At 49.8% G+C, this 27,020-nt stretch overlaps 1 protein-coding gene across 1 annotated transcript in view; it reads left to right on the forward strand.

Annotated features, from left to right (window-relative positions):
• The window catches only part of SH3BP4 (SH3 domain binding protein 4), a 79,548-nt gene that overhangs the window by 13,885 nt on the left and 38,643 nt on the right, over positions 1-27,020 (forward strand). Inside the window, exon 2 of the mRNA XM_080933341.1 lies at positions 16,768-16,846. The gene's annotated coding sequence lies outside the window, so the exon portion shown is untranslated. The remainder of the gene's footprint in view (positions 1-16,767; positions 16,847-27,020) is intronic.

The following is a 27,020-nucleotide window of genomic DNA, read 5'->3' on the forward strand; positions in this document are numbered from 1 at the left end:
GTTTCTGATATCTAGTTCGTTAGTGTCTGCAGGATTTTATGTGGGTTTCCCTTTTGTGTGTTTAATCTTGATCTGTGAGTGATTTTGGAGCAGGGCAGGTCTTTCTACCTCAGCTCTGTCTTCATGGAGGCTTGGAGAGCTTGGGTTAACATGAATGCTCACTGGCCTCCTGGGGCCTTGAAGTCCTGCTACAACCGTTTGTGAGTCACAGTGTGGCCAGTGACTTTAGTTGCATGCCTTTGAGCCCCACCTCCAGCTTTCTATGTTTGCTTCCTGGATTCACCCAGCAGATACACCGTTGCAGTCTTGGCTTTTTTCCAAAAACCAGACTATGGATCTGATGGTGCCTCCCCCTGGCCCATCCATGGGAGACCAAAGGCCTTAGAGTGTTACAGTGAGTCCAGACTTCTAGGATAGCATACAGAGTCTTTAGCTGGCTTTCCAGCATCTCTCCTCTATCCTGTCTTCCCTGCAGCCTCTGTATTGCCACAGCCTTTCCTGGAAGGCAGGAGGAAACAAGCTTCTGCCTGGAGCCACTTGAAACCCTTGCAAATTAGGACTTTGTTTTTTGTCTGTTGAGACTGGATCTCTTATAGCTCAGCTCACCATATAGCCTGGAGTGTCTGTGAACTCCCCATTCTTCTGCATCAACCTCCCAAATGCTGGAATTTCAGGCTTGAACCATTGTTTAGGGCCAACAGACAGCCCTGTGGGTGCAAACAGCACATAAAACACGTCGAGGTGGAGGTCAGACCTGAGATGGGGGACCATAAGGCTCTCGGTGATGTGAGCGCCATGGGATGCTGCATTTTTTTTCCCCGTGATCTAGACTCGCTATGGACAATTTAGAAAACGTAAGTCAGAGAAGAAAATGAAAATCTATAACTATTGCCATGAGAGAAATCACACAGGCATTATTGTCAAAGCGGAGTCCTTTGTTGTCCAGTTTTGCAGCCTGCCATGTTTACTGGCCAGGGCACAAGGACAGCATCCACTAGTAGACATCAAGGTTACCCTCAGGCCATCCAGTTGTGCAGCTGTTCTGGGGGAAATCACTTTCTGAGCGTCCATTTCCAAGACTCTTTCTTCATTGACTTGGAACGTGAGGGTGCCTGCTCTGTGCATTCTGGGTAGTAACAGTTTCAACCCATCCTTCCTCTTCAAGACTGGAATAACCACAGGGCTGTACCACTTCACTCTGCCTAGCTGCTTTCACAGAGGCAGAATCCTGACCTAAGCCACTGCATTTCTGGGGAAGATGGACGCCCCTGCCCTTGATTGGACAGACTGGTTCGTCATGCCACCTAGTTGCTGTGCCCTCCTTACTCAGCCTGGGCTACATTGCAGACAGGGACTTCATTCCTGAATGCTTTCCCAGATCAGCTGGGGCTTCAGATTGCAGCAGCTTCTCACCTGCCTGGGACACAGCTAGCTATAAGGACGAATGCAGGGTCCCATCCCTAGTTGTGTGGATTTTTAGCTCTTAGAGATGGGTTGGTGCAGCCCCATAGGGATGTTATTATGATTTGGTGATTGCTGGATGGGGTGGGGGTGGGGTTCTATTTCTTGGTGTGCTTTAAGGTGTCACTTAGCTGTTGCTCAGCTCACAGGCTAGTGGCAAGTTTCAGACCATGACATGTGGGGCCTGTCCTTCCTCAGATTGTTCCCTGGCTAGTACTAAGGAAAGGGAGGAAACTTGAGCTGGCCTGCATCTCACCCTGAGGTTGAGTTTCACTACCATAGGCCTCGCCTGTTCATGGCATAGACCAATTTGTAATGGGGATGGCGATTTGTAACGGGGCTCATAAGAAAGAACCCCGATTAGAAGCGACATGAAGTGTGCCTGGCACGAGCCATGGTCCTACCCCTCTGGGCCACCTGTGCCCAGTCTTACAAACAGCTGCCTTTTTCAGAGGGTTCAGGAACTGGCAAGAGAAGGTGGTGAGCCATGAGCCTCGGGAGTCAGTGGTATGAGGAAATGGAGTATTTCAGAGGGTGAGTGTGCACACAAGAGCTCTTTGGAAGGCCGGTTACTGCGGGTTGGATTGTTATCACAAAATGGAATTGGTTCCCTTTCATTAAAATCTTAATGGCGGCTTGCAGGTCTCTGGGCTCTGCCTGTCTTCCGCTGTCGTCCTTCTGCAAGGCCCAGGACCTTTCAGCCGCCACTAAAGTTCACAGCAGTGGGACATGAGCCCAGAATTCTGGTCGCACCTGAGCGTGGTGTCCTTTCCCTCCCACGCCTGGAACACATCGCCACCGGGCTTTCATAACTGCCTGGGGACTAATTCTAGAGTCTGACCATCAAGGCATCAGTCACCAAGACACTAAGCAGTTTGCCCAAGCTTCAGGAGTCAGCAATGAAGCACAGGTAGTTTGTCCTGGAGCCACAAGATCGGAGAGATCCTTCTCGAGTCTTCCTAGCTCCTGTGCATGACCTGTGTCTCTTCTCCCTCCTTACTGTCCTGTCCTCTTCAGCACAGTCTGACTCCAGAGAAGCTGGTCTCTGAACTCTGAGCCTGGGTCTCACAGCCAAGCGGCCTAAAGCAGAGTCCAGGGCCTGATATACTCAGTGGTTGGCTGTGTCTTCTAGTGGTTAGCATCCCAGTTTTCACCTGCAAAGGACATCCACAGACTTTAAGCACCACTGTCAGGTGAGCAAGGCTGTCACTAGGAATGACTGTCTCAGGCTGAGTATAGATCAAGTAATGGCTAGTTTGGTCACTGGGACACTATCTGGAATCAACTGAGAAGAAAGTCTTTGATGGGTATGGGAGATCGGCTTCTCTGGATCGGGTTAGCTTGTGGGCATGTCTGTGGGTGATTGCCTTAATTGATGTGAGAAGACCAGCCTGGTTTGGGCCCTGGACTGTAAGAGCGGAGAAAGGCACGTTCATTCATTCCTTTCTGCTCTTGATTGTGGGTGTGGTGGGACTTGCCTATGATGGAGCTTCTAAGCAATGCACGGATTACCCACTGTTATTACTATTATTATATTCAGGGTTGCCCACTTGACTAGGTTGGCATATAAAGAGTCTGGGGGAAGGCAGGTGACACTCAAGTCCCCTTTTTAGTTGTCTTGTGATTAGCGTAGATATCACCTCTAGACAATGTTTCCTGCCACTCCCACTGAGGCTTCAGTGGGCTTACAGACCACTCTTTTAGTACTGAGTAGCGACCTCAAGTGCATCCAGATGTCAGGGCAGGTGTGAGGGAACTAAAGGTTTCACATATTACTGCCTGCAGTTAAGCCAGCGCTTCCATCCCCTGGATTTGTGCTTCCTGTTGCATAATCCACGTGGGACCTGGGTCTTGGGCCTCTCTTGCTGGCAGTGACACAGAAGCATCTGTGAGCGGAAAGGGGTAAGAGCCAGAGAGGGGGACAGGGGCCTAGTGAAGGGTGTTGAAAGAGGCTGGCCAGGTGCCCACAATCCACCTAGCAATGCTAAACCCTGCTGACAGTCTGCCATGATGACAGCGGACGTCCCCCTGGCTGATCATCCTGCCAATGACACGTAGCCCCATAGGGCTAGCAAGGAAAACACAAGACAACTCCCAACGCAGAGCAGCTTTTAAAGCACCTGGCTGGTCCTCAGAACTGCCAAGATCACCTAACAGCAAAAGATGGGGAAATTACACAGTCAAGACAGCAAGATGATGTGTGATGTCCTGGATAGGAGCCTGGAGCAGATGAAGACCAGAGGGAGGTAGTAAGTGGGGAGGTCCAGCATCTCCCTTCTCTGCAATGCGATGCTCAGCCAGCTGGGCTCCTATCCCCTTCTCGTCCTTTGTTCAGTCCTGACCTGGACATTTAGAGGTGAGCTAAATGTCCCTGCTAGCAGTGGTGGAGTTTCTAAGCAGTGCAGGGATTGTTTCTTTGCAGAGAGAACCTGAGAGAGGGAGGAGGGTGCTGAAGACAATGGGCCATTAATAAACTGCTCTGAAATTCAGAGCCCAGGGCTCCTGGCCTTGGAGTGAGTTGGCAGGTGAATTGAGAACCTGTCAAGGTCCGCGCTAATCCTGCTGGTGACTTAGAGGAGGGAGGATGGAAAGCGGAATGGGATTAGCTCTTCTGAAAGTTGACTGGATAAACTTTGCCCAGATACTGAGTCACATCAAGGTACCTGTTAAATTAGATGGGGTTAGTCAGCGTACAGAATGAGCCCAGGTCTTGGGAGTAAGCATTTGTGTGTGCACATCTCGCGTTCTCTCTCACACACATATAGACAGGGAGACACACAGAGAGAGACAGAAACAGAGACAGAAAAAGAGAGAGACAGAGAGAACACACCTTGTACTTAAGTTCCTAGCTTGAGGAAGAGGGCTTCCTCCCAGGGCCCAGCTCACACATGCTGGAATCCTCCAGCCCATATCTTCTCAGAGCTTGCCTGCCTGCCCAGAAACAACCTAGTGACTAGTAAGAACTCATCTTGTGACCCAGCAGGTCCAGGATGGGAGACAGCTGCAGGAACTGGCTGGACTGTGTGTAGTTCTGGACACCTCTCAGGTGTTCCCTATCCACAGTAACCTTCTGAGTTGAGATGGCAGAAGAACTGAGGGTGAGCAGGCCCGTGCCTTATGGACGTTCTGTAAGGACAGGTGGTACTGGGTTCCGATCCTGGACAGTCTAGGGTGTGTTCCATCCTCCGTACCTGAAGCTTCTCAGGAGGAACAGGTGGCAGACAGCCTATAGCTTCTGCATTCATGGGGATTTGTTGCTGGATGAGGACCTGTCAGGGTGGCTAGCCACCTGTCTTGGGCCTCTGAGATGTTACGGTTGGGGGTGAGTGCGTAGACAGCTGAGGCCTCCCTGTGACTTTCTTGGTGTACACTGGGTGCTGGCAAGGCTTGATGGCAGTCACAGAACAGAACATCACACAGAGGGGAGCTGACTGCTGTTCTGTCTTTGTGGTCCTCAGAGACTTTACATCTATGGTGCCTGCCTAACACAGGTGGGGCGATCCCTGGGTACATCATCCCCACCCGGGAGGAGCAACCTGGCCTCCCTGAAGAATCAGAGGCCTCTGTTGAGGTTTGGCTCTGTTTCTGAGCAAGATAAACAGGAACCGAGGATGTCCAGCAGGAACAAGCTGAGTCTTCTGAGGCTCTCACTGTGTTCAGTATCCGATGCCACTGCCATGCAAGGGACCAGGTGACCCCTAAACTTTGGGTGGATGTAGACACGATGTAGACCATCAGTGTGGTCATTGAAGCATCACAACAGACAGCTGTTGTCCAGACTCACACAGCCACTGCTGGGACAGACGGACTTCAGCCTGTCTTCCCTGTCCCCCCTTTCAAATGTTTTGTTTTGTTTTTTTCTAAAAGATTTAAATTTTTTTCTTTATGCCTATGAGCACTTTTTTTTTTTTTTTTTTTTTTTTTTTTTTTTGCCTGCATGTATGTGCACCATGTGTGTGACTGATGTTGGTGGAGGCCAAAAGAGGGCATCAGATTACCTGCAGGGAGAATTACAGATGGCTGTGAGCTGCCAGGTCGGTGCTGGGAATCAAACCCTGGTCCCCTGAACTGACAGCAAGTGCTCTTAAACGCTGAGCCATCGATCTAGCTCAGTCAGCTCTTTTGTCTGGCGGATCTTAAGGAACTGCAGAGAGCGGTTCCTGTCCTGGTTGTGTGTTGACCCTCCTCTGCTTGTTTGCTTTTGTCCCCCACACACAGAGTTCGGTCTGCTGTTCTCTCCCGTCTCTGGCTGCCTCTAAGAAAATTAATTCATCAGAATGATAACGTTTCAGACTGGAGCTCTATGGTATAGAGCTGCCTAGCATGGACAAGGTCCTGGGTTCCAGTTCAGCACCGTTAAGCAGGGTTTGGGTGGTGCACACTCGTGATTCCAGCACTCCAGGTACAAGCAGGAGGAGCACAAGTTCAAGGCTATATAGGGAGCTTGAGGCCAGCCTGGGCTTACATAAATCTTTCTCAAGTAAAAACAAACACGCACGCGCGCGCGTGCGCGCACACACACACACACACACACACACACACACACACCCCAAAAGGTCAATGTCCCTTCTGTGGTTAGGTGAGTGAGCTTGATTAATAACTCTTCACAAACTCCCCTTAGGTTGGGACAAGGGTGGGCTCATACCAGCAAGGCAAGGAAGCCACAAACCACTGTTCACTCCAACAGGGGATCAGGTTGACTCCTCCCTGCTGAGTCTTGATGAGACCTTAGCCATGCTTGAGAGGCTGAGACCCCGGAAAAAGAAGGTGTCTTTCCTCAGCTAAATCAACCCTGATTCCTGAGCCGCTGAAATGGAGAAACGTTCAACCTCTGTTGTCTGTGGTCATTGGCTGTGTAGTGCTGGGTTCCTTTCTACCAACCTGGCTGCCCTTGGGTTTACCTGTGTGATGCAAAACTGAATTTCCCCCACTTTCACTGTGGGGATTTTTGTAGAGTGCCTGCCTATGGGCTCATCTCTGCTTCTCCTGAAGGAGGATAAAATGTTACAGGGAAGGGCTTTGCCCTGCAAGTCTGCCTCCTGCAAACTGCCCGAAATCGGATACTCTGCACCCCACCCCCACCCCAGAGCTGTTCCTCCGAATCAAGGTCTACACTGACCACCTTGTGACATCGGAGCTGCCCGGGGTGATGTGTATCTGATAGACTTTTAATGCGGGTACACCTGCCTCCCCTCCCCCAAAGTCACATGGTTACTCTTCTCTTTTGTTCCAACCAGAAGATTCTTAGCATGGTTTCGGTTCACTTTTCTTATTGGATCCTACAAAATCTTGGAATTTACTAGAACATGGCAAACACTGGCTCTTTCCCTGTTCTTTCATTGCTAAGCCCCCCCCCACCCCCCATGAAGGGCTTTGAAACAGAATGGGACGCACATGAATCCTTCTGTCTCTGGGTTCGCTTGGCGGGGTTGTTTTCCAGACCTGACCTGAGTGCTCAGGCCCTGGATTTCAGCTCTGTCGAAGTAACATCCTCCTGACCGAGAGCTGCTTTTTTTCTCTGGGCTCCCTGGAGGTGCCTGCAAAGGAATGTGGGCCCCTGGCTGAGTGTTCCCAACACACACACATTCCTGGAGCAAGTTAAAATTAGAAGAAAAGCTGCCACATTTCCTGTCATTCAGGCAGCCGCTGGTGTTTGTTTGCACAAAGGTTCTTCGGTAACAATCTGGAGTGGGTTTGGGAGGAACGGAGGTGAAGTCATGGTTTTCGGGAGGGAGGTGAGCAGTTTCCATGGCGACCTTTGTTGTGGGCGTCACCCAGCTTTGGGTCCTTGCCCAATGATATTGGAATGGAAAGAGGCTGTCAAACAACTCCTTTTGATAGTTCACGAGAAAAATTTAATTTTACTCGTTTATTTCTAGAAGACAGCCGGAAAGGGAAGAGAGCACAGCAGAACGCCTCTCTTTTTAAATGACCCTTGTGAGTTTGACTGCTGACCTCCACTTTTTGCCTACTAAAGGCAGCGGGGAGGGGAGGCAGGGCTGTTCACCCAACACACTGGTCAAACAGAATCCTCTAGGTTTGGATCTGGAGAGATGGCTCAACAGTTAAGAGCACTGAGTGATCTTCCAGAGATTCTGAGTTCAAATCCCAGCAGCCACATGGTCGCTAACAACCATCTGTAATGGGATCTGATGCCCTCTTCTGGTGTGTGTGAAAACAAAAGAAAGAAAGACTCCTAGGTTCAGCAGTCTGTTCGAACCTAGGGTGTGACGTGTGAATAGCCAGTGATCATCTTGGCAATAGTACCTGCTAGAATCCAGGATCTTCCTCATGCACAAGAGATCAGGACAAAGGTCTTGTCTCATAGAACACTTACCCTGTAGGTACGGGACAAGGGGAGGTGTGTATGCACAGAGGAGAGGCACATGAAGCTGGGAGAGGGTTGGGTAGCAAAGTATCCAGCGTTTGATCGAGTGTGTGTCCTCAAAGAAACCTGGACCCTGGTCTTTGTGATTGTTCCTTCTTTGCAGCCTGGAGGAGCCTGGGATGTCAGGATTTCTTGGTGTTTTAGAGGCTTGATAAAAAAGAGATGCAAGAGCCTCCCAACAGCATCTACAGCAGAGTTTGGGGGTAGCACTGCTGTAGGAACTTGGGTGGGGAGATCCCCAGGAGAGACAGAAAACTAGAGAGTCTAGGCTAGGACAAGGCTTGCTATTTTCATGATTCGTGCAGGGAGGGCTGGATGAATTTTTTAGGGGTGATGCTACCACCCAATTACCTTCTTCTTGGCCCCACCTTTTAAAGCATTCACCTTTTGTTAGCATCTCTAGTCCGGGAGACTTTAAACCATGTCTAAGCCATACCATGCGCTGTTCCTACTTCTGCCTTACACGCAAACACATGTGTCTTTGGAAGAGGAGGAAGAGAGAGGTGCAACCACAGGAGCTGATGACAATCACAGACTAAACTGGTGTGCTTTGGGAACGGAGACAGGGAGACTGGGGAATGCTAGAAGCTGAAAAGGATAGAGAAAGGGTTTCTAGCTCTAGGCCTCCCTGCTCATCCTATCTCCTTGACTAACTCCTTGGCTTTACCCCATAAGATTGGGTTCAGATTTCTAGCCCCTAAAACTACATGGGATACATCTGTGCTACAGGAGAGAGACAGAGATCTGGGGATCCACAGATGTGATGGCTAAGCAGAGCCCCCCTTCCTTCCAGGGTGTGCTTTCCTGCTGATTGGCCCGGGACCACGGCACCTGCAATCCCCAATCCCATGACCTCTGGTGATCCTTAGCCTGGGAGTGATCCATGGTGATTTTATGTATTATTGATGAAAACCCACCTATTAGAGCACAGGTGCCCCTTGCTCTTCCCCTTCCGATTTAGCAGGGGTGTAAATGCATCATATTAATGGAACAAAATATTTGCATGGCTTTCTAAATTGGGATTTTTTTTTTCTTTCTTTTTCTTTTTGTAGCAACAGTACAAAGTCACCCTCCAGCATTGACTAGACCATCCAGGAGGAGAGTGACCTTTTTTTCTTCCCCCCTTTTTTCTTTTTTTTCTTTTTTCTTTTTTTGGTCAATCAGCCTTGTGTTTGTTGTCTTGGCAAAAAGCCAACCCAGTGACCTAGAGCCAGCTGTACATTCCCATCTGTTCCAACTGTGACCCTCTCCCAACACACATACATACACACACGCACACACACACACACACACACATATACACACACACATATACACACGAACACACATATATACACACACACATATACACACACGCACACACACACAGCCAGCTGTACATTCCCATCTGTTTCAGACTATGACCCCTCCCCCAAACACACACACACACACACACACACACACACACACACACACACCATACACATCACAGACATACACACACAGACACTCATACACACATACACAGACAGCTGTACATTCCCATTTGTTCTAGACTGTGACCCCCTCTCCCAACCCCCAACACACACACACACACACACACACACACACACACACACACACAAATGCAGAGCCTGGTATTTTAGATGGTGACTACTGTCAGGAGCAAGATTTTGGGCACCAGGAGAAAGATGTGAGAGAGGAAACAGCAAGAGGTGAACTGCTGGAGGAATGGCCTTGTGGGCACTGAGGCTGCCCTGGGCTGTGACCTTCTCAGGGAGCTATGACACCATGCCTTGGAATTGTTCCTAGGGGCAGGGAGCATGGATCTAGGGTTTCTTTGGGGTTTTTAACTGAGGCCTTGTGTGCTGCGATGGGGAGCATCACCCTACAGGGAGCACCCAGCATCTGCACTTATCCTGGTTGCCCCCTGAAAGGGATCTGTGCATCACCACGGTGTGATATCCATTATGGTATGGTGCCTCTTGCGGTATGGACTTCTGTTAGGCTTTCTCCCTGATTCCTGAGGGTTGTAAGAAAGGGAGATGTGTTGTTCAGGGTTCTATAGAGAAGCAGAATGGACAGAATGAATATATATGGGATTTATTAGAATGGCTTACAGACTATAGTTCGACAGTATAGTCCAACAATGGCTGTTTCTCAATGCAAAGCTTTTTTTTTTTTTTTTTCTTAAATTGCATGAGGTTGGATGTCTCAGCACATCTTTAAGTACACACTGGAATCCCAAAGAAGGCTCTAATGCCAGTGAAGGACCGGAATTGCTGTAGAGAGTGAGGGCAAGCAACGAGAGAGCTTCTTCTTCCCATCCTGTCTGCAGGCTGCCACTAGAATGTGTGTCCCAGTTTTAAGGTGGGTCTTCTCACTTCAAATAATTTAGTCCAGAGAAAATCCCCCAGAAGTCTGCCCAACTGCTTGGACTGTAGTTAATTTCAAATGCTGTCAAGTTGGCATCCAAGAACAGCCCTGGAAGGGAGTATTTCTTCTCCAGCCGATGGGCTTGGAGACAGGTGACTCCAAGCCAACGCTGTGACGTAAGAAAAGGTGGAAAGAACATGGGAGGGGTGAAGTTTGAGCAGCTCAGAGGAGCCTGTCCTCCCTTGTCATTCCGGGATTGCTGGGTCTTTTTTTTTTTTTTTTGGTCTCATGCTAAAGCATGCAGGCAATGTTCATCTTTCATGTTCAACCTCCCTCTCCCCCTCCCCGCCTTTCTTTGATTTCCAGCATACTTGCTAACCTTGCCAAATTGCTGCTTTATAGAGGCACAGAGGAAAGGGAGCTGGTGAGGACAGTGAGGTGACACAGCGATGGCCATCCATAACGTCACATCCCTGGGAGCCAAGTAAGCCCTAGCTAGACATGTGGGGCGGGAACCTCGTTCTGGCGGGCTAACCTTTCATGCCTAATTAATGGGGCTCGGGAAGAAGAGAATCGGGAATAAGTAGATGTGTAGAATAGTCACAGGCCAGGGAGACTAAGGCAGAGCCCGCTCTCATAGCTACAGGGCCTCTCTGGGTGGGTGGAAACACTACTTCTGTTTGTTTCGGCTTTACCAAAGCCGGGAGCTGTGGAATGAAGGCAAATGAAGCTAGCTGGCAGGTTGGGTGGGTCACTGAGCCCTGAATCAAAGATCCTGAGGCCTCCCAGAACACTTTTACAGTCCAACAGAGCCACGGCCAAATCGACTGCTTTTCAAGTTTGCATTATTTTCAATTAAAAATTATGTGTGCTTAAAACTAAGACACTGTCTGGGGCTGCGGCACACACCTCTAATCCCAGCACTCCAGCAGTGAGACAGGAAGATTACAAATGTGAGGTTTAAAAAAAAAATACAAGGTATTTCTTACAGACTGGAGAGTTACAAGGTATTTCTTGTAACATGGTAACAAGATAAGCCTGTGAACCTGAGTTCAGTTCTCAGCACTCACATATAAAAGGTGACCGTGGTGTGTGTGTGGTACATATCCCTGTCCTAGAGGTTGCAGGTCCCTGGAGCTCCCTGGCTAGTCAGCCTGGCCTCATTGGTGGCCTCAGGTCCCAGTGTAAAACGCTGTCTCAAAAAACAAGGCCCCTCCTGGGTATGACACCTGAGGTTGGTCTTGGCCTCCCCGTGCATGCACAGGATACAAAGTAACAAATAGATGAAAGCACAGGATACATAGTAACAAATAGATGAACGTTGTTTCTTGCGGTGTGGGAGTGGGTAATGCTATGATCATCTCTGAGGGGTTTCCACTGAAGTCTCATTTGGGTCTTATAACTTCATGAAGGTTTGGGGCTCCCAAGGGTTTTCCTTTCTCAGTTTCCATCTCTGACGAAGTGGTGGATTTGAAAGGACTGGCTTTAGATAACCTATCAGATTCGTGAACCACAAGTCTTTATAAAGTAAGCAGCCCCACCCTTTTCCCACTTTGCTCAGATGTCTGGTGGGGGGTGCTTTCTCAACTGTGATTGTCACCCCAACCCCCAGCCTGTCTTACCCCACCCATTGCAGTGCTGAAGAGGGGAGGAAAGCTCTCCCTCCACAGTGACTTAGGCATGGAAAGAATTTGGGTCTCTTTGAAAGGCGCCGGCCTCTGGCTGCATTTCTTTCTCTACTGTTGTCAAGGTGTGAGGTTGCCGGGGTGAAGATTTGACCTGTAAGAAAGAGTTCTGAAGAGGTCAGCTGACAGCCCCATCCTGGTGGTCCTTGGTGGGCAGGGGGCAACCCTCCTCTCCCAGGCTGTCCTTCTATGCTGCTGGAGGGGAGGGGAGCTGGCCGAGAGGGCTTGTGAAAGGTGGAGCCAGTGCTCTGCGAACCAGGGACCATAAATGATGTTATCTTATCAGCCCACCCAGCATCCAGGAGGGAGGACTTCACGGTCTTCCAGGGTGGGCTGGGATTTGAGAACCTAACTGCTGATGGATAACCCTAGGTTTCACGCACTCACCTTTGCTCTGACTTTGCAGCCTCTTCCGTGTTCCGTGGAGACCTGGCCACAGCTGCCTTCATCTGCCTTAGGCAGGATATTTAACTTTATCCAACTTTTAGAGCTGGGAGGTTTTGTTACCTGTAAGGGAAGGAGAAGGAAGGAAGTTCAACATAGGACTGCATTATGTTGCCGCTTGCAGACATCCGGTCCCTGCAGCCTGCTTTGTGAAGGACTCTCCTCTTTGTATTTCTTCCTCTAATTATAGAGGTCACAGATGTTCGAGTTGTACAGCATCGGTTCACAACCCCAGCTCTGCACCCTCCGTCCTCTGCAAGCCACCAAAAGCCTTCCTTTCCTGCTCATGGTGCTTGGGCTGGGGCGGGGGACACCTGTCAAGCTGCCTCACCGGCTTGCCGAGGACAGTAACGTAACGGAGAGGACAGATGGAAAAACACATTTCAGGTTCACTATGATAGTGCTTTTTCAAAGAATCGGCTGGGGCCCTGTAAGTAGTGAACACTCTCACACGTCAGCGTCAGGAATGACGCTGGGCAGCGTGAGGGGGTTGGACTGTGGCAAACAGTTCTCTGACACACGCCAGTGTTTGGGAACACCAGCCTCTTACTCAGATGTAAGACATGGAGTTCTAAGCATTCAGAGACATTTCTACTGTGTCCTTGGTGCTGAGTGTTGGGCAGCTTCTTTTTTGAAGAAATAAAAGCCAAGATCCATCCCGCCATTCTCCTAAGTGGTTCATGGGCTTGCTGGGGGAATAAAAGGGGGGGAGGCAGCAAACTCACTTGCTATTGAGAGCCTTGTTTTAACAGATAGGGGTATTGGGGGGGGGGAGTCCAGAAAACATGATACCAGACCTGTCAGGTTTCTTCTGAATGTATGCACACATGTGATTGACGATGGTCACCAGTCCCCTGTTCCAGGTTGCTTCCTCTCGTGAACACTAAGTCCTGCAAACGAACTGCTCATTCCCACACGGGGGTTGTTCACCGGTTACCCAGGAAAGTTACCAGGTCATAATCTGAGCACGGGCTGCACTCTGCTTGGGGAAGTGGCTTGCTTTTCAGTAGCTTTTAGATCGTGGTCACAGACTTAGCTGGTGAACGTCTTCAGGCGGAAACATCTGGAGGTATCCTTGGCTCTATAGCATATAGACCAACCTGGGCTACATGAGATCTTGTCTGAAGAAACCGAGGTCAATAAAAACCTCTTCTGCTAGTACAGGCCAGAGTATGAGGTGGGTCAGACGGTGAGGGCTCTGAGGCGGGATGAAAGAGGCCATTAAAACCTGGACAAAATGGCTTTTCAAGAAATGTTGAAAGCCAAGTACTGGTAGCCCACACCCCAGGAGTGGTTCTAGGGGATCAGGTTCATATCCCATGCTTTTTAATGCAGGAAGCATTTAACTAAAGAGCCACCAAGCCCTGACTTTCATGAGCGGTTTTGCGCAAGTCAGACTACCACAGAGTGGGAAGCTGGGGGTTAAGTACACAGCCAGGCCCTGGAATTTTAGGACACCCCTGGACCTCACCGGGGCTGCCGGAGCTTGGGAGGCAACCTATCACCAAAGGAATCAAGACTGCACCCCTCCTTTGTAAAGGACTCTGGAGGTGGTTTTTGTTTTTCTCCTTTCCAGGTTGGAACCTAACTTGGAAGTTGTGTTGGGTTGGTTCTTGCTTTCCCCTGTGGACACGTCCTTGTCCTTGCTCTTCCTGTGCCCTCGGTGTGCTGGCTGCTCTTGGCACCACTCCTGGCCTCCAGCCCACACCTGTGGGTGGAGGCCCACTTGCCTCTGGCTTGAGCCTGCAGCCTCCTGGCCCTGTTCCTGTTGCGTAAGTAGCCTGGCATGGAACAGGGGCTTGTAAACATCTCTGGAAAGCCAGGAAACAGGTCTTTCAGCTTTGTGGCCAGAAGGGCTCCGAAGCTGCCCCGTGCTTGTAGCCCAGAAGCCTCAGAGGAGACAGTAGCTGACATGTCGGTTTATCCAGTGAGCCATCAGTGTAAGACTTCGATGTGAATGTCATGGAATGCCTACCTCATGAAATACTCGTCTTTTGATTCATTCTATCCCATCTCCCAACTGTGTAAAAATATATAAGCATCTTCTCTTTGTGGGCCTCACAGGGGCACTCATGTTGGCCATAGGTTGCCTCTGATGTAGGGTAAGGATTCACGTATTTCTGTCTTGTGTGTTTGTTCTGGAACCTCACCACTTGCCCAAGGAAGTGCTGGGGATACAGGTAGGAGACCTATGCATAGATGTCTTCTGGAGAGCCATCTTGGGGTGCTGAGACAGAGTATAGAACGTGAGCTATTGGCTCGATTACAGAGCCCAGCAAGGCCGTTCCTAAAGACTTGTACCAAGTGAGGTGGGTGTGACAGCATTAGCTGTCTCAGGTCTGTCTTCCTCAGCAGCATCCAGAATGGCAGAACCTTGATACCCACCTCCTTTCTATGTTTTGCAGATGAGAGGACTGGGTGTGGTGAATTACTTCATAGACAGTTTTAATGGAAAACCACAAGGCACGGGGTAGCACAAACAACAGAAATTAGTTTTCCTAGAGTCCAGTGTGTGTGTGTGTGTGTGTGTGTGTGTGTGTGTGTGTGTAGGCAGAGTAGGCTCTCTCGGGGCTGCCATAAGGGACTGGGCCTGGGACAGCTGATGGCACCTGGAGGCCATTGGCCCTTACCATTGCCAGCATCACAACCATTTGTTGCTGTGATTGCAGGCCTCCACATTTTCCATTTAGCAAATCACCTCGTCATACTGTGTTTGGGCCTTAATCTCATTTTACCTCTTTAGCATCTTTCTCCAGTTGAAGTCACATTCCAAGATACTGCGGCCTGTGGGGAGGCCATCTAAGAAGGTGGAAGCAGAGAGACTTGCTAGCCATATTGGAGTGGGGTGTGGACAGCTCTGTCTCTGTAGTTTGCTGTTTGAATTTGGGGATATGGTAGCCTTTGTTCAACCTTCTAGCACTCAGCTAGGGTCAAGCTCTGAAGTTTCATGCCCTCCAGGACCATGAGAAATGACCACAGTGACATGAGCACCTTCTTATTGGGCAGTGGGAGAAGATTCTGGTGCTTTGAGACTCCTGAAGACACATCAGTGTTGTCCTCTTGGTGTTGGGGTTTGTAGGGGGGCCACACAGATTCTTTCCAGTGACAGGGTTTCTGGAAGCAAGTGTGGAGATATAGGCACCTTCAGGAGTTTAGGGTGGCTCTGTCTGCCCACGTTCATTTTATATGGTTATCTTTGATGTTGTGACAACTGATGGGCCCTGGCTCCCTAGTCTTTATACAACCATTTTTGTTGTTGTGCAAAGACCTTGGGTCTCCAGAGAGTTAGAGCAGGAAGAAGAGTCAAGAACCAGCGATCTCTACCCCTGTCTGCTGGGCCTCCCAGCGTAGTAACCCCTAGCCAACTCTCCCTCCCATTCCCCAGCACCAGGATGGCTGATGGTCATTGGGCCATCTCAGAGCCAGCCTGCTTTTCTGAACTCAGGGTTCTATCCCTTTTTTGACATGAGCTTCTTGACTGAAATCCTGTAAGTACTCCCTCAGGGATTACCCAGTACTTTGGACTCTTTTGACTTAAGAAAGCTGGCCCTCCTCCAACAAGCCCATGAGCTAGATAGACCATGGTGCCCTGAATGGTCCCTCCCATTGTTTTCTTTGGGGATTGAGGTCTTTCTTGTTTATGAGCATTTCTTTTTGTGGTGTCCTAGCCTTTCTGGTGATATATACCAAGCCGGTACCCATGATGTCAAACACAACCTTTGTGTTTACAAGGCCCATTTGCTTCCTCAACTGGCATTTCCGGGGCCTCTTCAGTAGGGTAACTTTCTCTGCTCTCCACCTTTTGCTACATCAGGGATTTGCACTTCCATTGACCCAGAGGTAAAGCCCTGTGGGTGTATGTTACATGGGTGCGGGAACAGGGACACAGGTACTGGTTTGTGAAGGTATGAGGTATGGGTCTGTGCAAGACAGTTGTTGCGTATAGAGTGATATTTGAGGTAGGAGGGTGTCCAGACTCCTGCTCTGCCCAGAACAGCATTCCTATAAATGTGCACAGCAGTACAGCCACCCCAGTTCTCAAAAGTTGATCTGGGGTAGATGGCTCCAGGAACTCAAGCCTTTAGCCACCATATCTTACTTGGTACATGGCCATCAATTCTGCCCTTGCTGGTGGTGCTCATTCTGTGGCTGTCTCACTGTGTCACCAAGATACCTGAGGTATCTCGGGAAGGGACCACACGGCTCCATTGGGCTTGAATCTGCCTGGGTTTGGCTGCTACTCTGATAATAACCAGTGGCTGGTGCGGAAGTAGCCCAGAAATGGTTGCTGTGCCCTTCCAGCCGTGAAGCCCTGGTAGGCCTGCAGTGGAGGGTCCACTGCCTAACTGGCTATACCTACCCCAGCTCTGCAAAGACTCCTTTTGACAGAGCCCAGTCTCAGAATCTTCTCACGCTGGTCTTTCTGTCTCCTAGGGCATCCCTCTTCTCTTGGATGGAAGGCTGGGTCTTGGAATTCTTTCTCTGACATCAGGAGGCCAACATCCTCCAGCAGGTAAGCAGGCCCTGGATATGGGGTTGCTCCCTTTAACCTCCAGCAACAGCACATGGTGCTTGAGATGCACCGGCCAATGCGTACATGTCAGGGGTAGAGAGGAGGGAATCCAGCACACAAAGACTCGCCGAAGCGAGGGAAAATAAATAGCTTGCAGAAGTTTCTGGTGACTTGTTCTTTCTCTGACACCCAACCATCAGCTTCTCCCTTCATCCCCTCCAGTTCACAGTGTGCCCAGCTGGCAAAGGTCAGCTGCCTGAGGCTGGCACCTGTGTGTTTCCGGGATGGCCACGTTCCTGTTTACTTTCTGAGAATTCCCATTCATTTCCTATGGACAAACCAGCCCAGCAGCTTGCTGTCATGGGTAACAGCATGGGGCAGGGCCAGTGGCCTATCCTGCCTTTGCACAAAGGAGCTGTTATTCTAATATGAGTTTCCCAAGTCTATCGGGAAGCAGTCGGTTCCATTGGCCCCAAGGTTATAGATCACCCCAACCCCCATTCTAGGAGAGGAAGGGCTGGACCAGAGGATTAGTGGGTACTTGGTGTTGTGTTCTTGGATTAGTTTCTGACCTTTTCCATCCTGCTGTCAGTAGGACCAACTGTCACTGTCCCCAGTAAAGTCAGTGGGGGAGGAATTTCCACATGATATGACGGCACCTTGTGTCTTTCCTTGCCTGATGGTAAACAATGGCTACCACTTAGCATGAGGCCCTTGCTGTGGAGGCTGAGTAGGGAGTTTGAGGACCATCTGCCGGGTCACGTCATCTTACATTCTGGAACACGTATGCATTTAAATAAAACCCACCGCTGGCTATGAGAGTTGTCCGGGAATTTTTTTCTAAATCCACGGTGCCCTCTGTGAAGCCAAGAAAGCTGCTTGGCATTTGTTTCTATGTCTTTCCCATCTTTTTTGTCTGATCTGTGTTCCCTAGGGTAGGGAGTGTGCCTTGGTGTCCTGGGATACCGCAAAGCACGCAGGAGCTGTCAGTCCCAGGGTTTGAGGGTTAAATGCCCAGGAAGTGGCCAGCAGCAGGCCTTCTCCTTATAAGTGCCTTTCCTTGCCCTGTAGATGCTGATCTGTTTGGGCTGTGGAAACAGCCATCCACATTCCTCACATTCTTTTGTCCTGGCATTAGCCAGAGGGGGAGCCTGGGCGCCGAAATGACTATCAGTTGCTGTAGCTTCATTCTCTCCGGATGAGCGACGGGGTTTCCAGGGGACTGGGGGCTGCCTCTGCTCCCCGCATCAGTCTTACTGGTCTGGGCTGTGGGGTGAAGGCTGGTCAAGCAGGCCCTGTTCTGATCTCTGATCTGTGTTAGAGGGGATTGAAGGGCATCTGCTCTTTGGCCCCAGCACTTTCCTGGGTGGTATTTGTGAGCTTTGCTTTCTCTGGCACTCTGCCAGATGCACAGGGCCAGGAGGATGTCAGGGGGCAGGAAATAGGAGGTGTCTCCCGCCTGGGAACTCAGCGCAGCAAGACAGGCTCTGTGGCTCACCCCAAGGGGGTCCATCTTTGGGCGCAGTGTGGTGACTATACTCCAGTCATCTCAGCACCCAGAAAGCCCAGCGCATGGTGGCTGGGATACACTGTGGCCAGTTCCTGTGATTCTTTTTTTCCTCCCATGTTCTCGGTCTTTACATTCATAGCCGGATTGGCTCAGAGGTCATTGTGATAGAGAGAGCTACCCAGGGTTTCTATGCCCAGAGTTCTGCACTGGTGGCAGTTGTGTTTATAAAAAGGTGAAGGGGGTTGGGGGAGATATGTTCTGTGGAGGTGTGGTGAGGTGTGGTGGGGAAAGGGATGCCTCTGGTAGGCCCATGTTGGAGCATCTCTTCCCCCTGAGGGACCAGCCACACGATGGTGTAGTATAGAATAGAGTTTATTCAGGGCATGGGGGGGGTTAAGAGGGTAGTAGAGGCAGAGAGAGAGGAGTAGAGAAGAAGAGTAGAGGACGGCCATGAGAGGATGGAAGGGGGCAGGGAAGGGAATGGGAAGAGAAGGGACAAAGAGGGAAGATAGCAAAAGGGCAAGAGAGCAAGAGAGTGAGGAGGGGCGAGCAGCCCCTTTTATACTGCCAGGCATACCTGGCTGTTGCCAGGTAACTGTGGGGCGGAGCATAGACAGAATGTTAACAGTCGCCATTTCTGTTGTTTTCCTGGAGCACCTGCTATAGAGGTGAAAAGCTTAGCCTGCTCCTGACCCCTCTTTGCTCCCGTTGGAAATATTTTGCCCTATGACCTTTGCATGTGACTGCTCAAAGGGATGGACACAGTGGTCCAGCCCATGTACCTGTGACACCGTCTAGGGGTCTTGCCTGACAGATGCCTTCTCTCTGCCAAGTAAAGAATTAAAAGGTGGGAAAAGTCTTAGGTGCTGCAGGTAGCACTGTAGAAATCATAGAAACACTGCGCACAGGAGCAGAGAGAGCAGTTGAAGGAAGGGTTTTAGGGGGTTGGAAACAGGCATGCAGAGAGAAAGGCCCTCTGACTGCAAAGCACAGGGACTTTGGTCTATTTAGGGCCGTTTGTTTTCTTTAAGTCTCTGAAGTCCTCCCTCTCCTAATTTAGGGTTAGTTAATTTTAAGACAGACATGGAGGTTGATGGGCCCACAACTGTTGTGTGACTTGTCCTGACTTAGCCTTGGACCTGGACCATCAGTAGGGAGCCTGCCAGTGGGAGACAAAAGCCTACAGGACATTTGTTATAGGCTACTTTGGCTTTTGTCTCAAGTCAGGAGGGTAAGAGGAAATTCAACACCTTTATCCCCTAGCCACGGCAAGCCCCCCTGTCTACCAGGGGGTCTGTCTAATTCCCAGTGTCACCTAAGGCAGTTAGGAGCTCAGCCCAGCAGGGAAGGACAGGCAGGGAACCCGAGGTCATGGAGAGCCTGAGCCCTCTGTCCTGTGAGTCCCATCATCCCCCACCCCAACCTTGCCACTCTGAGGTCACCTCAATGTTCCACACCTGAGTGTGGATCCAGACCCTGTGGCTTTGCTGATCACCCGCTATTCTTGACTTTTTTAGGCACTGAGCACTCTATGTGCCCAGATGAGAAAATAGGCTTCTGAGAGGCCCCCATACAGGCTTAGCCCAGAGGGTCAGTCTGAAATAGCAAAAAGCCCAGGCCTAGAATCGCATCAGGTTTGTGTGCCCTTCAGGTTACCTTGATTCACTTCTTAGCCTGCACCTGGAAGGCCACAGGAGCCATTGGGCATGCGCCATATTCCTGATCCCTTCACTGACTGTGTGGTGAACCACTAAGGAGCCACAGAGTAGAAATTAACAGGTGAAGTTAATATTGGAATGGCAATTGTCTTTAAAAGTCAAATATACAATTAAAAATTAAATGGGAAGGCTGAAGAGATGGCTCAGCGGTTAAGAGCACTGACTGCTCTTCCAGAGGTCATGAGTTCAATTCCCAGCAACCACATGGTGGCTCACAACCATCTGTAATGGGATCTGATACCCTCTTCTAGTGTGTCTGAAGAGAGCTACAGTATATTCAGATACATAAAATAAATAAATAATTCCCTTTAAAAAATTAAGTAGTCTAAAAGGAGGATTCCATCAATTTATGGTGGCTGGCCTTGTCGATTTTTTTTTTAAGGGGCACAGCTGAAACCATTCTATGCAGCCACCTCCCACCTGGATATTTTAGAGAGTCACTAACAAATTTTTAGACCCTGTGTTACATACCTTACAATCTTGAATGCCCCTTAGAGGCCCATGTGTTGAAGACTTCACTCTCAGGCTGTGGTACCACTGTGGGGTGATGGGACCCTTAGGAGGTGTGGCTTTATGAGACAAAGTCATGGGCTCACTTTTGAGCTGCGAATTGGAATCAGGACACAGGGCAGGAGACAGTGGCTCTCAGCAAGAGTCATAATAACTAATGCCCACAGCCTGACCAGCATGAAACCCTCAGCTGGATCAGGTCATTTCCAGCCAGGTGACATTCAAGTGCCGAGTCTCTCCCTTGGGTCCCCGTGGGCCTCCCTGGGGGTCAAGTGTGACCTCATAGTTCCTGGCAGGTGTTTAAGGAGGCCCATGACTGGCAGTGGCTGTAGGGGGTTGTTCTTGGCGTCTTCCAAGACCTCTGCCTTGAAATAGCTACAAAATCTGTGCATCTTCAGTAAAGGACTTGAGCTGAAGGTGGACAAGATCAGCAGCAGGGGCGGGGGTGGGGGGGCTGGGGAGACTGGATAGAAAAAGGAACCTAAGTCTACACATAGTCTATAAGAGGCTGCCCACACGACAACCTCTTCAACCGCCTTCAAGCAGGTGTGCCCTGGGGACAGGGAAGACATTCTCAACATACTTGAGGCTTTGGGGGGGGGGGCGGGTTGTAGAGGAAGAAAAATTCCAGTGTTGTTTATATTAAGAGCTTTAGACCATCTCAGTGAAATACACTTAAACTCCTAAGACCCTTCCAGTCCGTTTAGAGACACTCATTCCCAGGCCCTGTGCCCAGGGGGCCCTGTCAGCTCAGTGTTTACAGCAGACCGGGCACACTGACATGTAGGGAAAGCAGATGGGCAGTGTGCACATCTCACCTGGCAGCCACAGGAGTGGGTGATGAGACCCCTTCAGATCACCCCGTCCTGTACCTCCGTGCCACACTGACTATAACCTACATCCCCCACGTACTCCATTGCAGCCCCGTATGACTCCTAGTACCAGATACAGGGTGAATGCCGTCTACTTTTTGCACTGTATTCTTGAGGGAGTAACCATGAAGAAAAACTGTACTTGTCTTGTACAGACACTTTTTTAAAGATTTGTTCCTATTTTACTTATATGTGGAGATGTACAGGCCCGAGTATGGACAGGTGCCCTTGGATTACAGAGAGAACGATGGTCCCCGTAAGGCTGAAGCTACAAGAGATGAGCTGCCCGACCTGTGTGTTGGGAACTGAACTCGGGTCTTATGGGCTTCTACGTGCACTTGTCTAGCCCCTGACCTAAGTTTAGATAACATTTTTATTTATTCTCTGAGAACTTCATATGTGCCTATAGTGTATTTTGATTGCATCTGCTCCACCCACTTCCCCTTGGATCATCACTACCACATCCTCTTTCCAACTTCATGGCCTCTTCTTGTCACCTCCCGAGTCCCGTTAGTTCTGAATATACACATGAGTGTGAGACCAGCCCCCTGGGGCATGTCTCTCCTACCAGGAGAGGTAACCTCAACTTGTGTGTGTGTGCACTAACCTGCTAAGTGATGCCAGAGGACAGCATTTCACAGTGTCCCTCCACACCCTCCTAGTGTCATTCTCTCTGACCCTCTCTTCCCTGATGATCCCCAGATCGTGGGGAGGACTGTAAAATTCCCCATCCATGACTGAGTTACCACAATCAGTTATTCTCGGCATGTTGACCAGTCATGAGTCTCTGAATTAACCCCTGACCTAGATACTGGTTTTGTTTTTGTTTTGTCTAAATATGTTTGCCTGTGGTTGTTTGGATTCCTGAATGTAGGAGCTCTGATAAGGAGGATGGATTGCATTAATTTGTTTGATAGGGCCCCACACTGGCCAAGTTAGCTCTGACTGGCTATGTAGCCAAGGATGACTTTGGGCTCCTGACGTTCATGCCTATCTCCGGAGTGCTGGGTTTGTAGGAATGGGCACCATGACTGTTATGCAGAATTAAGAACGGATGATTAATACCATGGCTTTGTGCACGCTGGGCAAATATTCTACCACCTGAGCTGCATATTTAGCCCTGTATTTCATTTTTTAATTATTAAAACTATCTATGCAAAGAATGTATAGCTTCTCTTCTTAAAACTGGGTATGATAGCTCAACCCTTGGTAGACAGAGGCAGGAGGATCTCTGCAAGTTCAGGCCAGGTAGGTTACCTATATACACACATAGTAAGACTCTCTCAAAAACAAAACAGTTGTTTTCTAAGTGCAGGTGATTTTTCTTTGGTTCTAGCCACAGTAGCATTTGCATAAATTAGTGTGGATTTACATAGATTAATTTTGTATTTGCATAGACTAGTTTCCTTGGACATTCATTTCCCCCTCTGTAAACAGGAATTCAGAATCTCAGAAGATTCCCAAGGACTACAAGGGAATGGAATTCGTGCTCAGTCTTGATGGAGAAGAAAGGGACTAGGCAGTTAGAAGGAGGATCCAGAGTCTTAACACAGCAGGACCTGGGAGCCAGACCTTGAGGAGTGAGGCTGCCCTTCAGGATTTGCAGAATCATTTGCCCTTGTTTGTATGTCCTGCCCTGTCACCGGGTCTCTGCTTCTCACTCTAGGAGCACCTGACCCAGGGATGGCTGCCAGCCCTTGCATAGCAAGTCTTTGTGGGACATGGCCCTGGCCACTCGGGATTTCTTAGTTCACCTAGGTAGATGCTAGGACTTATGAGTAAGGGACAAACTTGGACTTGTGCTCCTGCAGTGTGGTCTGTTGTTTTGGTGTGTGGCAGACAGCTGTGAGGCTCATTTTCCCTTGGGCAGAGACAGGTCCTGGAGCCTGGTGTGTGTTGTGGTGAAAAGGCCATAGGTCCAACCACTGTGAAGTAGGCCGTGGAAGAAGCAGAGATTTGAAGGTGGCTTGTCTGAAACCTCATTGATGTGTCACCTATCTTGTCCCTGTCCAGTGCCCTGCCAGAGCCACCAGCAGCCCTGGACTGTGCGCTCAGTGAACACATCTTGGGTCCTTTCCTTCTCCCTTGACACGGCCCACACTCTGTTCACACAGAGAACATTTGATGTACACTGGGCTCAGGAACCCCTAGTGTGATTCACAGAGGGTTCGAAACCCCTGTTGTTCCGGCAAACCTTCACGGTACTTCAGTTTCCTATACATCTTCACTAGATGTAGTTCTAAAAAATAGTTGTGTGTGTGTGTGTGTGTGTGTGTGTGTGTGTGTGTGTCTGTGTGTGTCTGTGCAATGCCCTGGTGGTCAAAAGAGGATGTAAAACAGATCTTTTTGGATGGGAGTTACAGATGGTTATGAGCCGCTGTGTGGTGCTGGAAAGTAAACTTGGGTCCTCCAGAAGAGCTCTTAACTACTGAGCCATCAGCCACCTTTACCAGATGCTCGAAGGATTACCTGTAAAAACAACTGCCAATAGCCCAGCCCTGAAAGAAGGCCTTAAGGCCTGTGGAACAGAACTAACCATAAGTCAGTCCCCAAAAAGAAACTGAATGTCTCCCAGAAGCCACCAACAGAAGCCATTGTCAAACCCATGTTCCTGATAGATTTTCTTTCTCTGGCATTTGAAAGGGCATATGTTCATATGCTTTGCTCTTGGAACCACCTGCCTTGTGAAATCCCTGTGGATGCTGTTGAACGCGGTTGAAATGTGGAGATGCTTTCTAATGACTCCACAGGCCCAGGGAACAGGTCATGCTACTTACCAGAAGGTGGTTCCTGGTCAGGTTATAGGCAGAGCATACTCCTAAGCTGGCAGAACTCTTGGTGCTGAGGTGCTAGGGTGGACTTGTGAGGAGACTTTCAAAGAAAGTGGGTTTTTGTTTTGTTTTTCTGGGACAAGGTTTCTCTGTGTAGCCCTGGCTGACCTGGAACTCCCTCTGTAGACCCTCAAACTCAGAGATCCACCTGCCTGTGTTTCCCCTGGGCTGAGATTAAAGGTGTGCACACACCACCAGTGCCCCTTAGGAGGTAGGTTACAAGTGATGTTCTCTTTGACCTTGACAAGGGGAATGTGGGAAGACAGCCCAGGTTTTGATCAGTGTTGGTAAAACCCTCTGCATTGGTTTACGATTAGGCTCGGGCTATGCTTAGCAGCATACAAAGCTCCAGTTGATTCCTCTCTCTTGATCCTCCCAGGGCCAGGTGCCTTGGGCTCAGCGTTCATTCAGGCTTCACTTTTACAGATGAGGAACTTGTGCCTCCAAGTTGAACATCTTTAAATCAAGGCCAGCTGCTGGGAGAGACCGACCCAGACCGAGTCATCTGAGCTCAGCACCATTAGCCGGGATCCCCCAGATATCCATGAGCTCAGATGCTGCAAAGCCAGAGAAGGTTCTAAAGTGGCCCAGTACAGGAAGAAATTGTCTGGCAGTAGCCGGATGCAGAGAGGCTGTTCATAAGCCACTGGCTCTGCTGCAGTGCTGAGCACCTGACTCCTGGGTGGCTTTGATCTCTTGGTTTCAAGAGAGCTTGGTGTCCTCTGCAGGCTAGTCTTCATGCAAGTCACAGTGGAGTCCTTGACCCAACCTGGGGTGCTGAGTCTCGGGGGATTGTATAACTTGGCCTTACTCCAAAGAATCCCTGGACGTTCTTAGGTATTTATTCCACATGATTGGTTTTCAAACTGAGTTCTCCAGGGGTCTTTTGGACATGACACCTGCCTGTGGACAATCCATCCCTGCCACGTGGACCTGATCTATCTTCAGTTCCCTTCAGATCAGACTGGGAGGTGGTCCAGGAAGCACCTAGCGGCTAAGGTCAGCTGGCCAGCAGAACTGTGCCCAGGCTGAGGCCTTCGGGGCCTGAGATTTCACAGGCTCGGAGAAATATAAGTCAGAGCACTACTCAGTGGATGGGGTGGCATCCCCACTGAGTGACAGGGTCTATGGCACAGAGAAGAGCAACTGCTTGCAGTCTTACCTGCCAAGAAAGACCCCTCCCCTCCAACCCCATTCACCACAACCATTTTATGGAACTCTTTCTCCTACGTCCTAAGTGATTCTTGGGCTGAAGCCTAGATTTGAACTCACAGCTTGGCCTCTGGCTGAGCTTGCCATGGCTTACTTGGTTCCTCTAGAAGACAGGAGGGAGAAGTTCAGTTCTGAGTGGACCCGTACCCAGGTGAGATAAACCTTGAGTATATAAGGCATTGAGTCCACAGTAGCTGACAAGATGCCAGAGGCTGCCCCTCTTAAATGTCTGTATCCAGGTGGCTCTAGGGCCAGACTCCCAGCCTTCTCTCAGCTAGAGTCGGGGTTTGCTCAGCCAGTTTGAGTTGATTTTTAAAGGATCCTGGAAAGCGTGCACAAATGCTTTAGGAATCCAAAGCTCCAGGGACAACACCAGATACTCTGGTTCTCAGCACCTGAAACCGGTGGCTGTCTGCAGGTGACACCCTGGAGAAGCTTGCTGAGCCTTCCCTTGTTCCACCTCTGTATCTGGATACAGGCTTTCTTTCTGCCCATCTGTGCCTCGATCCCGAGAGCAGAAACATGTTCTCATTGTACACAGTACAGATGGTTCGTCACGTGGGTAAACTCATGGACCGACAGTCTTCAGTTAGGCGTGTCACTAACCCATCACAGGCGGCACTGCACCTCCTGAGAGTGACTTTTAAGTATTGGTCAGCGTAGTCACAAGGTAATTCCCGCCTCTGTTTCCCTCCAACATGTCTTACATACACTCCTGAAGGTGATGTTGTAGGCACTCTGTTCAGGATGATGCTTTGTCTGATCACCCCCATCTTGAGAGTTTGACTTGGGGTTCTCATCTCTGTGGTCTGCTTGTCCAGACTCACGCCATCACGAGCTGTTAGGATGGTTCAGTCATGTTTCAAACAACCTAAGTCAAAGAACATTCTCAAATGGTCTCCAACAGTCTGCGGCTTTCGGTGAGTGGAGTCAGTCTTCCACCTAGCATGACTTTTAAAGATTCAGTTACACTGTGGCGTGCACAGGCATTCTACACCTTTCTACAGGTGTGTGACAATTCCGTCTTGTTGGTCTGTTCATCCTTCAGGGGTCATGGGACCATTTGCACCCTTTGGCGGTTGTTGCAAATGGTGTGGAGTAAGTTGTTTCATTTTATCTTTGAAGAGCTGACTTTGCGTGTCCAAGTTCTTTGAGACCTTCAGCTGTTGACCCCCCCACTCCCTCCCCCCATGCTTGGCCCCAGTCTACCATGGATCCCTAATGGCCCCCATCTAGCATGAATCCCTAAGCTCTAAGGCTTGGTTTGCCCAGAAACTCCAGTTGCCTTGTGACTCATGTGGGTCAGTCACACATTCTTTGTCTCTGTCCCCAGTGTGATGTGTACAGCACAGTAGTGTCCAGGAGCCATGTCCTAGTGAGCCCCAGGCGTGTCAAGACAACCCAAGGCCAGGTGTGCAGTCCAGGGGTAAATCCCAGGAAGCTTTCTGAGGAAGCAGCTTCCTGGACATCCTCTGAGCTGCAGCATCTGAGTCTACCCTGATGACCTTGCTGTTCCTTCTG

Source organism: Micromys minutus (genome assembly GCF_963924665.1).
Source record: "Micromys minutus genome assembly, chromosome: 19".
Lineage (NCBI taxonomy): Eukaryota > Metazoa > Chordata > Mammalia > Rodentia > Muridae > Micromys > Micromys minutus.